The 14,567-nt window shown below is 37.0% G+C and overlaps 1 long non-coding RNA gene across 2 annotated transcripts in view; it reads right to left on the bottom strand.

The window, feature by feature from the left end:
- Positions 1 to 14,260, bottom strand: part of LOC129045657 (uncharacterized) — a 133,042-nt gene extending 118,782 nt beyond the window's left edge. The window contains exon 1 of one of the 2 annotated variants that reach the window (XR_008505703.2): positions 14,171 to 14,260. This is a non-coding gene — a long non-coding RNA (uncharacterized LOC129045657). The remainder of the gene's footprint in view (positions 1 to 14,170) is intronic. The other variant, XR_008505704.2, reaches the window with a different exon arrangement.
- Positions 14,261 to 14,567: the final 307 nt, after the last annotated feature.

The raw sequence follows: 14,567 nt of genomic DNA, 5'->3' as shown, positions 1-14,567 counted from the left end.
TAGTGGAAATTTATTTGCTGATATTAACCTAATCTTGCTTGCTTGATTTTATCCAAGCGAAACATTCACATTTTAGTGTAAAATATCTGGGTTATTAATTTTTTTAATTGAACAATTCTCAACTGCCATAAAAATCAAGGACTTAGTTTAGTATGTCACTGAAATCAGAAGTAATCACAGTGGGGCACCTGGGTGGCTCAGTCGGTTAAGTGTCTGCCTTTGGCTCAGGTCATGATCTCAGGGTCCTGGAACTGAGTTGCAGGCTGGGCTCCCTGCTCAGCGGGAATCTGCTTCTCCCTCTCCCTACTCCCGCTTATACTCTCTCTCTCTCAAAAATAAATAAATAAATAAATAAATAAATAAATAAAATCTTAAAAAAAAAAAAAGGAAGTAACCCCAGTAAAATGCCATGATTTTCTTCTCCCCACATTTGACAGGAACTTTAAAAACTAAGGTGAACAGAAGGTACATTAGTGGGAAAAGGGCTCCAAGTTTCCACTAATAAAAGATATTTCAGAAGAAATGAAAACCTGTTTGATATGACACTCTCTCTTTATGCATTATGCAGACTTTGACACCAGATGATTTGGATTCAAGCCCCAGCTCCATCACATGCCTCTGTAGGACCTTGCAGAAGTTGCTTAACATTTCTGTGCCTCTGTTTTCTGAACAGTAAAACACTGATGATAATAGGAGTACCTAGCCCATAAGGCCCTTATGGGGATTAAATGACTCAACCATGCCAGTGTCTGGCAGGTAGCAAAGATTCTATAAGTGTTATCTGATAAGTCTTAACCATCTATATTTTCCTAGACATGAATAACACCACTTTTATGTACATTTCCTTTTACTTTCAGTGAACAGAGCTAATAATACTCATTCAGTTACCTTCACTGAAATTTCATAATGGCTATTACCTCTATTTCCAAAGGATCTTGCTAAAAACAATGAGAGTCTTACCTAAATTGAGGAACTAGAACAGCACAAGGAGGAATATACTATTACATATACTTAGGATGTTTTATGCAATCAAAATTAATAAGGGTGTCATTGGGGCACATGGGTGGCTCAGTCAGTTAAGCATGTGCCTTCAGCTCAGGTCATGATCCCAGGGTCCTGGGATCAAGTCCCTCATTGGGATCCCTGCTCTGTGGGAAGTCTGCTTCTCCCTCTACTCCTCCCCCCTGCTTGTGCACGCTCTCTCTCCCTCTCATGCTCTCTCTCATGCTCTTTCTCTCTCCCAAATAAACAAATAAACCTTTAAAAAAATAAGGATGTCATTAACTATACAAAACGAAATAATTTTTCAACTTTTCATATAATACTATAACTAATGATAAAAATGATTAAATGTTTAATTGTACTACACTGAAGAATATAATTTTAAAGCAGGTTATATCAACATAAATAGTTATACATGTTTAACTTCTTCTTATATTTTGTTTTGTATTCTGTTAGTCTGGAACCTGAATTAGAGACCCAGATTAAATTTAGGGGCACCTGGGTAGCTCAGTCTGTTAAGTGTTCGACTCTCAATTTTTGCTCAGGTCATGATCTGAGTCCTGAGATCCAGCCCCATGTCGGGCTCCATGCTGGGCGCGGAGCTTGCTTAAGATTCTCCCTTTCCCTCTCCTGCTGCCCCTCCCCACCTCACTCGTACTCCCTCTCTCTCTTTAAAAAAAAAAAAAAAAAAAAAAGGCCTAAAAGTCTGTATCTTAATAATATCAAAGAAAGTGAAAGCAACAAAAAGTTAATACTCTATCAAAATGGGTATTACTGATACAGTTGCTAAATTGGAATACCCGTGTAATAATAATATCTTGCCATTTTATTGTCTTTTTGTTGTCTCAGATGTTTCACAAATTTTCCAGGTGTCTACACAGGGGTTTTGTCATCTCTCATTGCAGTGAAATTTTCCCTTAGGTAAAACAACATTTCTGCAATAGAACAGTGACCTCAAACACATTTAAATGCAGCAAATTTGAAATTATCTCTCTTTCTCCTTTTGAAAATGACTGAGAAACTTAAATCCATAGGATACAACTATGAAAGTGATATTAGACGAGAAACCAAAACGAATCCTCAAGCTTCCAAACCCAGTTAGAGAAAAACAGAAACAGATAAATACGAAACTTGATGCATTACCAGGATACATAGCATCTCGGGAAGGTTGCCTAGTGTAAGGAGTTGATAAAGTAAAGAGCTGTCCTTTTCAAAATCCGCTAAGTGAGCTGGCCAACCATTGATAATGTGTTGTTCCCAGTCACATCTGTACAATCTGTTTCGGTCGGAGGAGAGTGCGAGTAATACTGAGAGAGAGAGAGAGAGAGCATGAGAGGGAGAGAGAGCGTGCACAAGCAGGGGGGAGGAGTAGAGGGAGAAGCAGACTTCCCACAGAGCAGGGATCCCAGTGCGGAATGGCCAGCTCTGACAATTTCTGTGACTTTTTCAGATCCTGCAGGGACTTCAGCTCACCAGCCCTTCTCTTTTCTCCTTAGTCTGTGCTGCCGTCAAGAACCACTTCAGGTCACACTGGTGCCTGTAACTACCTTGTCCATGAATATTTGTCAATCTGGCATTTCGCTAACCTCCCAACATACGTGTGAGGTCACCATCCGGTTTAAATATATTGTTTTTATATGAAATGAGGAGTGTATTGCTATGTTTCCTGAAGTTTAATCATATTCTTCATATTTACTTCAGTTCACGATAATAACAATCCCTGGGCATCTGTCATGTTTCTGGCATCATACTAGTGTCAACATTAATAGGATGTGGAATGACTGCATTCCACAGTATGGGAAGTTTACCCATAAAGTAGTTTACCTTTTCTCAGGAAAAAAAAAAAAAGAAAACAAAGAAAAAAACCTTTACTCTGATGTTTCTAGCACTGTCAGGTAACTAATTCTACTCATGTGGACAATTTTACTTTACTGTACTCAGTGTTATTAATATTATTATTATTAACGCTTCCAAACAATGTAAGGTTAAACCAGCACTTTCATACAGTGCTGGTGGAGTATGAATATAATGAGTATTCCATGAATAGATTTTAGAAATCTTTATTAAAATGATAAATGTCATTCTCTTGAATCCAGCCATCCTACATAAAGAGTATCTACAGGTGCGCCTGGGTGGCTCAATCGGTTAAGCGTCTGACTCTTGATCTCGGCTCCGGTCATGATCTCAGGGTCGTGAGATCAAGCCCTGCGCCAGGCTCTACACTCCTACACTCAGCATGGAGTCTGTTTGTCCCTCTCCCTCTGCTCCTCCCCTCACTCATGTTTTCTCTCTCTCTCTGAAATATATAAGTAAAATCTTTAAAAAACAAATAAATAAAATAAAGAGTGCATATATATATATACATATATATACACACTCTACATATACTTCCTCATGTGAGAAATAGATCATCACTGTAGTATTTTCTTATAACAATGTTGGAAATACCATGAATTTCCCTAAATGACACATTAAATAAATTATAGTGTTTGTGTCTGTCTCTATATTCATGAATGGACACACACATACAAAGTATAATATGATCTCAGTGAAAGCATAAGGATCATTTTTGTCTATATTATTGGGCAACAATCTCCATAATATATTATTAAGTGAAAAAGCAAGATGTAGAACAATGTATGTGGTATGTCTCCAACTGTATTTTTAAAAGGGTTCAAGTGGAAGAATATATATATATATGCCTAAATATTCATACACAAAGAATATCCAGGAACTGGTTACATTTTTGCCCCCCCCCCCCCCCCCGTCGGCAGGTGAATTTTGATATCTAACAGACAGGAAGAGGCAAAGGAGTTCTTACTTTGTATTTTCTAAGCCTTTAGAAAGTTGAGTTACAGGAATGTTCTACCTTAATAATAGTCAAAAACCAAAAAATAGTTAAGTTCAAAAATGTTTACCTAACTTCGTTCTCTCTGAGTCTCTCCTAAGTTTCTCATTCAATGAATACCTGTTTATGCCCAAAAGATTCTGGGGCAAACAGAATGCTAATTTCATTAGTTCAAAGTACAGCATCACATCTTCATTATTTAAGGTTCAACATATTTAAAACTGAAGACATTTATCATACTTCAGCATAGCTCTTTGGGACTTTTATATTTGTACCACCATTTGGAAATTAAAAATGATAAATTTTGACAATTAAATAAAATTTTAATAACACCTGGTCATAAAGAAAATCAAAGGTGGTTTTATTTTCTTAGAGCCACTACACAGAATAATTAAAAGCCTGGGCTTATGGATGTGGGTGGGACACTGCTTTAGAGTTGGTTTATTTTCTCTAAATGATTATTTTAAGAACACTTTTTGGATATTTTAATTATGGGTCTGGCTAGAACTTGCACTATGAATTGCTTTAGAAACAGCTGGAAATCTGATATTTTAAGGACAGGAATTAAACTTATAGAAATAAAATAATTAAATCCTGCAAATGGAAAATTTTTAATAGTTTCAACTAGGTAGGTAAACATATAAATTATTATAGAGCATATATAAAATTTTGATTATTATCTATCCATAGTAAAATAATTACAGAAAGCATCATAGTCTTTTTTTTTTTTCTGAACTTTAAGAACATACTGTACCTTATGATCTTTAATAAGTCCTGGATGTACCTTTTGATAGATAGTCTCCCGATTTAGGGTGTTATTTTAATTTTCCATATATACCAATGCACTTTTAGGTTATAAAAACTTCCGGTTAAGCGTCTGCCTTCGGCTCAGGTCATGATCTCAGGGTCCTGGGATCGAGTCCCGCATTGGGCTCCTTGAACATCGGAGAGCCTGCTTCTCCCTCTGCATGCCACTCCCCCTGCTTGTGCGTGCGTGCTCTCTCTCTGGCAAACAAATAAAATCTTAAAAAAAAAAAATTTCACCCTCCATTGTTTTGATTAACATATTGATGATTTAGTACTTTTTTCTGTCTCCATTTTATGCCCAAGGTCATTCACTTTATGAGTAACACTGTCCATCTGCAGCCATGAAAAATGTGGCCCTAACTATCCCAATTTAAAGTACAACCTGAAAAATGAATTTACTAAAATTGCAGCTGAAACAATTAACTGGCCAATTCGTTTAAATATGAATAGTTAAGTGCAGTTTACCTGCTTAAGCAAGCAAGAAATATAGATAATAGTGGTGGGGGTGGGGAGAATGACAGGATATTATGTACATATGGGGAAGAGAAAATTTTTAATTAAATTTAAATTTTGGGTGATTTTGTGGTTATAATTTGGCTACTAGAAGAATAGCATTTAAAAAAATTATCCCCCTGTTAAATTTTCTATGGAATTTGTACTTAGAAAAAAAAAATCAATAAGCAATGGAGGTAACTATTTTTTGTTATATGTACTATATGATGAGACCTGCCCAGCAGGTTTGCATTGCATATATGTTCTATTACTGAATCCTAAGCAGTGAGGTGGCTCATTCATTCATTCATTCAATAAATATTGTGAATACCTACTCCTATGTATCAGAGATCTAGGAAGAAACAAAACAAACAAATCTGGTTTTATGCAGCTTACAATCTGGAGGTAGCATAATGGCACTAAATTATCATCAATAAATCAATGAATCATGAATACAGTATATTAGAAGGTGAACACAGCTATGAACAATACAACAGGTAAGGAGACTGGTAAAAGCTCACCCAGGTGTCAATTTTTAAGAAGGTGGTCAGAGTTGACCTCACTGGAAGGCCCACTGCAAGCTGCAAGGGAGATGGCCTTGCAGCTACTTAGGGGAGGAGTGTCCCATGCAGAAGGAAAAACTAACACAAACACCAGAACTCGTCATGGCCTCATGCATGACTGTTCGAGGAAGAGCCATAAAGGTAACATGGCTGTAACGAAGCTAGAAAGACTAGAGCTAGAAAGACTCCTCGAAGGTGAGATCAGAGCAGTGATGGATGGAAGGGAGGAGTGAGGCAGGGGAAAACTTTGTACGGCTATGCGGTTCCTTTTAAGGACATTTCAGCTTTTACTTTGAAGTAAAATGGGGAAATAGTGTAGAGCCGTGAGGAATTATAGCATCTAATATACATATTAAAACACTCTCTAGGCTACTTTTCAGACTGATGTGGGACAAACTGCATGTCAGCTTCCCCAGGAAACAGCCCCTGGTACGGCGTCTACTGAGGAACACTGACAAGAACACCTGTGAGATGCGAGGAAAGCAGGATTGGGCAGAGGAAGCATTTCAAATGCCATAGGGCCTCAGCAAAGATCTCCGCTGACCCCAGGATATTGTGCAACTGGGGTGTCCCTGCTGGACTGGTTCAAACTGGTGATGCAAGTCAAACCCAGTAAGGAGGCATATACTTAGAAAAGGCAGCTATCTTTGGCTGAGGGAAAATCCAAGGAGGGGATTCAGCTGTGACTAGTCAACAAGCAACATTTCCAGCAGATATTGGAGATGGCCTTATCATTCTGAAGGAGAAACCTAGGCAGGGCACAGCAGCACCCACTGTAATGCACAGGAAGGAAGCATAGGGAGAACTTCTAGGCCATTGAAGTGATCCAAGAAAGATTATAATAGCTTAGACCAATATGGTAGCCTTGGTGGGAGAGAACACTGATTTAATTCTAGGCATCTTTTGAAAGTAGAGTCATCAACATTGCCTGAGAGATTAAATGAGGAATGTGAGAAAAAGAACCACCTCAACAATTCAGAACAACTCCGAGGTTTCTAAGCCATGCAACTGTAGACGCAAAAATGTCCATTAACTGATATGAGAAACTCAAAAGTAGAATAGGTAAGAGGAAGAAAGCTAAGAGTTCAATTTTATGCATGATTTGGGGATATCTGTAAAATAATTACGTGTTAACCTGTTGAAAGCTGATCAATGATTTCCTGTAGAAGTCTATACTAGATACATAATTTGGGAATCATTAATACGCACATGGTGTTTAAGATCACGGTACTGGATGAAATTAACAGGGAAGGGACTCTGAACAAAGGAAAGAAGGTAGCTTACATCCCAGGCAATCCAAAGTTAAAAGGTCAGGACAACGATGAATAAAGGGGTAAAAAGAAAGTTAAGAAGCAACAAGGTGGAGAGAAACCTGCCTAAAATTTTGTCCAAGCAAATGATTGAAGAAAATGGTATCAAAAGGAGGCATTTATTAACAGGTGCAAATGCTTGTGGAATGCTAAATAAGAAGCAGATGGAGAACTGACCACAGCACTTCCCAGTGTAGAGGGCATTCATGACCTTGACAGGAGCAGTTTCATTAATAAAAATAGAGGTAAAAATCTGATTGGAGTGGATTGAAGAGAGATGGAAAATAATTGAAGGGGATGAAGAATGGGAAATTCTTTCAAGAAGTTGCTCTAACAGAGGAGGAAGGAACCAATATAGTCGCTAGTGAGATAAGTGGGGACATAAGGTTTTTTTAAGATGAAAGGAATTACAGCATCACTTTATGCTAATGGAATGATCTGGAGAAAAAATAAGTGATGTAATATAGAAATAATTATTGCTGTAGATATGTCCTTGAGCAGGCCAGTGGTGCTGGGATCTAATGTAGAATCACGTGGGGGGGGGGGGTAAAGCTAATGGCCTTTGTAATGAAAGCCAACTACCTATAACAGCAACAGAGAAGGCAAAGTGTATATGGTTAAAGATATTGATATGATGGTTGATATGGGGGCTATACCGACATCCTCAGTGAAATCCTTAAGGTCATCCACTGAGACTGAGAATGAGAGACAAGGTCATCATTAATGGTGTGGGACAACAAGAGAGTGAAGGAAATAGAGAAATAGTGAAACTAGCCAGCTCTCTGTGATTCTTTTTTTTCCTTTTTCTCCTGCCAGTCAGCAGGTGCAGCCTGGGTGGGGAACAAGATTCAGCAGGAGTCATGGCTGTGCAAACCAACAAGCTTAAGAGCATGAGGCAGTTAAAAAAGGATTGATTACAAATACCGATAGGGAATCCAACCATAATAAGAAAGAAGGTATATAATATGTGATGAGGGATCACAAATAGTGATAGAATCAGTGGGGTTTAATCCTCCTGGGGTTAAAGGTTTGTTGGAATATTTAAATGCTGCAAAATTTTCTTTCTCAGTGTAGCAAAGATTAAGGAGAGACTATTACAATGAAATACAGATTGGAATAAATACAAGTCTCATTTACAACAACTATCTTGAGTTTTCTAATCTTAATTTACCAGGTGACGATCAGTTATACTAAGAAATCTATCTCTGACATTTCAGTAGTATCTTACTACTTCCTTAGACATTAGTCAAATCTCACCTTTTCCTCTTGACACCTACATGCAAAAAGTTTGCAAATTATATCTTCAAGAAAATCATTTTCTTGCTCATATTCTTCCTATCGTTTCCTTTTTTAAAGATTTTATTTATTTGAGAGAGAGAACACGAACAGGAGGAGGGGCAGAGGGAGAAGCAGACTCTTTTTTTTTTTAAGGAGTTTCCTTTTTTAAAATCAAAGGCAATTCAGTGATTCTGGCTCCTTTACTTCAACCCTACACTTTCATTTCAAAAGCACCAATAAAGGACAATGTTAACAGATGTTGAGGGGCTTTCTCCTTCTTCCCAATAGAATAGGAACATCACCATGGATTTCCCCAGTTTAAAATCATAAAACTTATTATTATTTAAATGGTTCAGTTGAGTATTCTCATAATATCATTTTATATTTATGCATGTATAAGGTGATGTCCCAAAAAGCTATTAAACAGGTAAATGGTTGATTTGGGATTTAAAACCAGGACAGCAAGTTGTTCCCATTAAACTCTAGTGAAAATAAACTATAACAGTATTTAATAATACTTTGTGTTTCATTTTGTTAAAAAAAAAACAACATTGTTTTCATTTGTGGTCTAAAATTGAAATGGGCAAATTATGACCTAGTCTTACCTATATATGACCTATTCTTACCTATATATTAAACATATATATTTCTGAGATATATATGTTTAATTTTGTTTCAATTTTGATAAGCTTTGAACGTTTTCCATGAGTTTTTAAACTGAAACTGATGGCCTGACAATGATTAATCATACGATTGGAAAATTCTGGTTACCAACCAACCAGCTCACTCTGTCACCTAGATATTTTAGTAAGACCTGAAAAAAAGTAGGCCAGTTTTTCTTTTTCTCTGTGACTTAGCCTTTCTTCATTTCTTTTTTTTCCCTTCTGTGTGTGTTTGTGAATATGTGTGCGTGCTCACACATTCATGTGTGTTTCTCTGAGTGTTTAAAGTGGAAAACAAAAAAAAAGAGAAAATGCTTGAAAAGTATTGACAGCATGTAGGCCAAGCAGATTGGAAGCAACATGTAAAAACAATGTCAGTTGTACCCACGTTTCAGACAGTCATGTCCTTTCCACCCTTCAAGGTTAATTTTATTCTCTTGTCATACCTATGACGTTAGAGAAGCAAAATGTCATTTTTCTCTGAGAAGAAAAGGTAATCCAAGATACACTGTTTACTGATGAATTAAATCATAAATTTAATATTTTGCAAGTCATTACAATATAATAATGGCCATTTTAAAATTTTAAGGATACATGCAATTAAAAGGAAATATATCAAATTATTAAAATGGTTGTTTGTGATAAAGGAGGTAAAAGGGAATAAAGAATGGGATGTTATAAAATGATTATATCTCTATATCTACCTATCTATGCATTTATATACACATAAATGAAGGTGAAGATAATGGCTTGGATAGGACCAAGATTAATAGTGAACCCTGAAAAGAGGCATACAATTAAATCAGCCCCCTACACTTAACATAAAAAGAAAATTTTATAATAGTATTTATTTGTGGTACAATACTATTAATAATATTAAGTCAAACCATATGAAATTGCTGTGTTTGTAGATAAAATAGATACTGGCAATTACATGTTATTTAACCTTGTCCTAATAATAACAAGTCATATTTACCTGCGATCTCATACTCAGAACATTTTATGGCCATGCCTACAAAAGCTCCATGCTATAATCAGGAATTACTGGGGTGTGGGGAGGACCTGGTTGGCTCAGTTGGTTAAGTGACCTACTCTTGATTTCAGATCAAGTCATGATCTCAGGGTCCTGAGATTGTGCCCCAAGGAACTCACTGGGCATGGAGCCTGCTTAAGAGTCTCTCTCTCTCCCCCTTCCCCCTCCCTCCCCCCACATACATGTATGTGTACTCTCTCTCTCTCTCAAAAAAAAAGGAATTATCCATGTTAGAGTGGTTATATTGATGCTCAAAGAGTTAAGTTGCTCAAAGTTAGAGAGATATTAAACATAAAACTTGATTTTTTGAGTCCTAATCTATAAACCTTATGACAGTGGTCATGTGCCTGTGTTCGAGCCCTTGTTCTGCCAATAATCGTGAGAAGTCTTAGATTTTAATATCTTTACCTATAAAATGAAAAGATTGGATTATATGACCTGATTTATAACTCAAAATCTATGAAAGATCTTTCACTCTATTTTTTTACTTTTAATAAAGCTATCATTATTATTATTTTTGCATTTACTCTGGGAGTATAAATATACTTCCTTATTCATTACCTTGCTAATTAGCTGAATGTGTCATTGAGATTAGCTAAACATAAATCTCTCATATTGTTTAACTAATTCTGCAAAGATCTGTTTAGGCTAAAAAGTAAGACGGTCACCCAACAGTAAAGTCTGACATTGCTATCCTTTTGTCTATTAAATGAAGTTGTTCAATTGTATACAACAGTGGCATTCATGTATGTTTTTGTGGTAAAGTCTTTGATTTTTCAAATGGAATTTTATGGAGAAATGAACATAAAATAGACCTGTATAGTGTGTTCTTGTTGAAGTAGCAGAGGGTGAACCTGAGCTATTGCCTCTGTTTGACTCTACAGAAATGGCCAAAAGTCCTGAGGTTCCAGGAAATCCAGTTTCACAACCACTGTCCAATATTTATATATTCTGTTACTCTGAATGTATAAGAACGCTAACTAAATCTTTCATTGTATTTCCTTATCAACATATCATTTTCAAACTGGCTCTGTGTTTCATTATCTAAAAACAATGGTTAAGAAATCATAATATCCTTCACATGAATATTCTATGACATTATGAATTGAGTATGATTAGACAAATGCCAAACAAAGATTTAGCGCATATGACAGTCATTTACTACATTTGACTCTTGGAAAATACACTATAAAAAAAAATCTGCTTGAGGGCGCCTGGGTGGCTCAGTTGGTTAAGCGACTGCCTTCAGCTCAGGTCATGATCCTGGAGTCCCGGGATCGAGTCCCGCATCGGGCTCCCTGCTCAGCGGGGGTCTGCTTCTCCCTTTGCCCTCTTCCCTCTCATGCTCTCTGTCTCTCATTCTCTCTCTCAAATAAATAAATAAAATCTTTAAAAAAAAAATCTGCTTGAGACAAAATATCTGTTGATTATCACTGATATTTCATTTATAGATGGCAATAAGCTTGACATTCCTTTATGATATTTATCACTGTCCCACATATGGTGGGCCCTTCTCACAGTGAACGCTGATACCAGAAAGGAAACATAAGGAAGACATCCTGCACTTACTATCCATTATTGCAGCAGTGCCCTGAGGGATGCAAAAAAACTTTTAGCACTGAATTAAAAAAAAAAAAAAAAAGAATGTTTTCAAAAGGCGCAAACTGTTTTTCATATACTCAAAGAATATAGAGATGCAAGGTTAATTACGTTTTCACCCAATAAACTGTTTTATTTTGTTAGGAAATGTTCCTTCTTATTCTGAGAGTGTTTTTCCTAGCGTCTTTCAACATGTTGGATCATGTAAGTCATTCAAAGTTTTCTGTATCATCTAAAGAAACAATTCAGCAATAAAATTAAATTATAAAAGGTGAAACTACAAAAAGAAGCATTTGGAAATATATTTTTCATGCGATGGAACACACTGGTCCTCCTAAGGACCCATCTCTCTCTCTTATTTTGAAACTTCTACTTTTTTTAGTAGCTTAACAATCTTATGTACCTGGCCCTATCCCCGTACATCCCGTTTCACAAATGTTGTGTTCTTTCATAATCGCCCAGTCCTTGCGTGGTCCTTTAGAGCAGCCGGCTTTTTCTGTAAATGGCCAAAAAGTTCCTATGTTAAGCTTTGTGCGCCATACAGCATCTGCTGCCACCACTCGGCTCCGCCACTGCAGGCTTGCCAAAGCAGCCACGGATAGGATGCAAAGGCAAGTGCACGGCTGTGTGCCAATAAAACTTTACCCAAAAGACAGACAGCAGGCCGGATTCTGTCCACAGAACACAGTGTACTGACCCCTACTTGGAGAGAGTCTTTTAAAATCCATTTTGTAGAGGGGCGCCTGGCTGGCTCAGTCAGTTAAGCGTCCGCTTTAGGCTCAGGTCGTGATCCTGGAGTCCAGGGATGGAGCCCCACATCAGGCTCCCTGCTCAGCGGGGAGCCTGCTTCTCCCTCTGCCTGCTGCTCTCCCTGCTTGTGTGCATGCTCTCTCTCTCTCTCTCTCTCTGACAAATAAATAAAATATTTTTTAAAAAAGTCTATTTCAGGGACGCCTGGGTGGCTCAGTCGGTTAAGCGTCTGCCTTCAGCTCAGGTCATGATCCAGGGTCCTGGGATCGAGTCCTGCCTGCCACTCCCCCTGTTTGTTCTCTTTCTCTCTCTGACAAATAAATTAATAAAATCTTTAAAAACATCTATTTAATGGAATTCTTTTATTAATTTAGCTATTCATTCAGAGGTGCACAAGGGGAAAGAACAAAGCACGATAAGGGAAGAATAATGTGCAATCTATATAAATGCTGCAGTCTGAATTGTGTAGTCTCATAAGTAACAGTTCATCAGGGATTTGTGATCTGTAAGAGACCTAAAGGAATAAATTTGTAGAAATGAAAAGTTACTTATTTCAATCTTACATACATATAAATGTATATATAAATTGAAAAATCTATAAAATCCATCAGGTTTTTCCTCACAATTCTCTCCACACAGCACTGCGTAAGGGAAATGGCTTATTCCTCAACAGATGACAATCTATGGGGAAAACAAAGGCAATGCCCCCTCGTACTGCCAAGCTGCATGGATGGCACAGGGGCAGATTATATTACTCCCTGTTTTCTACTGGCAGTTGTTTTAGAATCTGGCAATCACTTCATTTCCCTGAGCTGCAATTTCCTCACCTATGAAAGGAATAGACTGGTTTAGATGATATCTAAATCCCTTCGAGTTTTAAAATTCTATTAAGTAGTAACCCATTCCTCACCGGATACCATCTGAGATCACAATGGAAATTCTCTGTCCCTTTTTGTCTTCGTAATAGCAAATCTCGTATTACGTTTCGCCTCGTGTCTAATGCTGCCATTTCAACAATCCTAAGCTGACTACTTATTTCCCTTTTCATGATGTTTCTATATTTTAAGTATCTTTTTTTTCTTCTGTTGCCAAAGAAAAAACATAAAGGATTAATCTTCTCAAGTACGTTTTTAAACAATGCAACATGAAAACTTTTCCTCTCAAAAAATACCCCGTGAATGAAAATTACATATTTTTAAAAAATTTTTCTCTTTGTTGAACTACTTTTTGGAACTGTGGAAGAACATCAACAAAGGAGGCAGTCCTTGAAGCAAAACAATTGACAAACAGCTCCTCTAAGCAGCTGACAAAGACCCTATTGTGTCACCACACAGCAGTTGGGAAGTTTAATGAAGAAGAGAAGTAAAGAGCCAAATAATTGACTTTTTAAGAAACAAATCCCTTGAAAATTATAAGGAAGTTCTGGCATCATATGTTACACACATAACAGGTTAACTTTATTAACCCATTAATGACTAACACCAACTTCTTAATAAGCAGAAACATTTCAGGCTCTAAAATATACAGGTAAGATACTTGCCAAACCACAAGGGCAAAATTTAAAAAGGGGGGGGATAAAAATTTTAAAAGGACAGACTAAAGAATAAAATGTACATTCATAAAAGCACTTTTTAAAAATCATATCTTCCATCGTAGAATTTCTAATTGTGCAAAATGAGCACTGCAGATAGTAGCAAATTAAAATTTTTATATATTACTTTCTTTATGAACCAATTAAAAATCTTATCTGTTGTGACTAAAAATTAAGTTTATATGTTTTGAGGGGAAGAAAAGAGACTATGGATAGAACTCAAACAAGAACATACCTAGAATGAAGACTCCAGTTTTCCGTACTTCCAAATAATGGGATGACAGATATGAACCAAGAGACATCTGAGTAAGTTGAAGATTGCTCTTAAACATGATTGATGATGCTGAGAGAAAGCCAAAACTGGCTATGGAGAGACTTGCTTCGAATTCTGACTCTCTCTTACCACTCAACTTACTAAAAGTTATTGAACCTTGTATTAGCTGTAAAGTTGGATGGACCATCTGTGCCTTATACTGTGCCTTATACTTTTTTTTTTTTAAGATTTTATTTATTTATTTGAGAGAGAGAGAATGAGAGAGAGGGGGGAGGGTCAGAGGGAGAAGCAGACTCCCTGCCAAGCAGGGAGTCCGATGCGGGACTCGATCCAGGGACTCCAGGATCATGACCTGAGC

The sequence above is a fragment of the Mirounga angustirostris genome, unplaced genomic scaffold (assembly GCF_029215605.1).
Source record: "Mirounga angustirostris isolate CCGP_5_RB_7025 unplaced genomic scaffold, mMirAng1.0.hap1 SCAF_3, whole genome shotgun sequence".
NCBI lineage: Eukaryota > Metazoa > Chordata > Mammalia > Carnivora > Phocidae > Mirounga > Mirounga angustirostris.
Note: the sequence above shows the minus strand (reverse complement) of the source record. Positions and strands in the feature narration are given on the sequence as shown.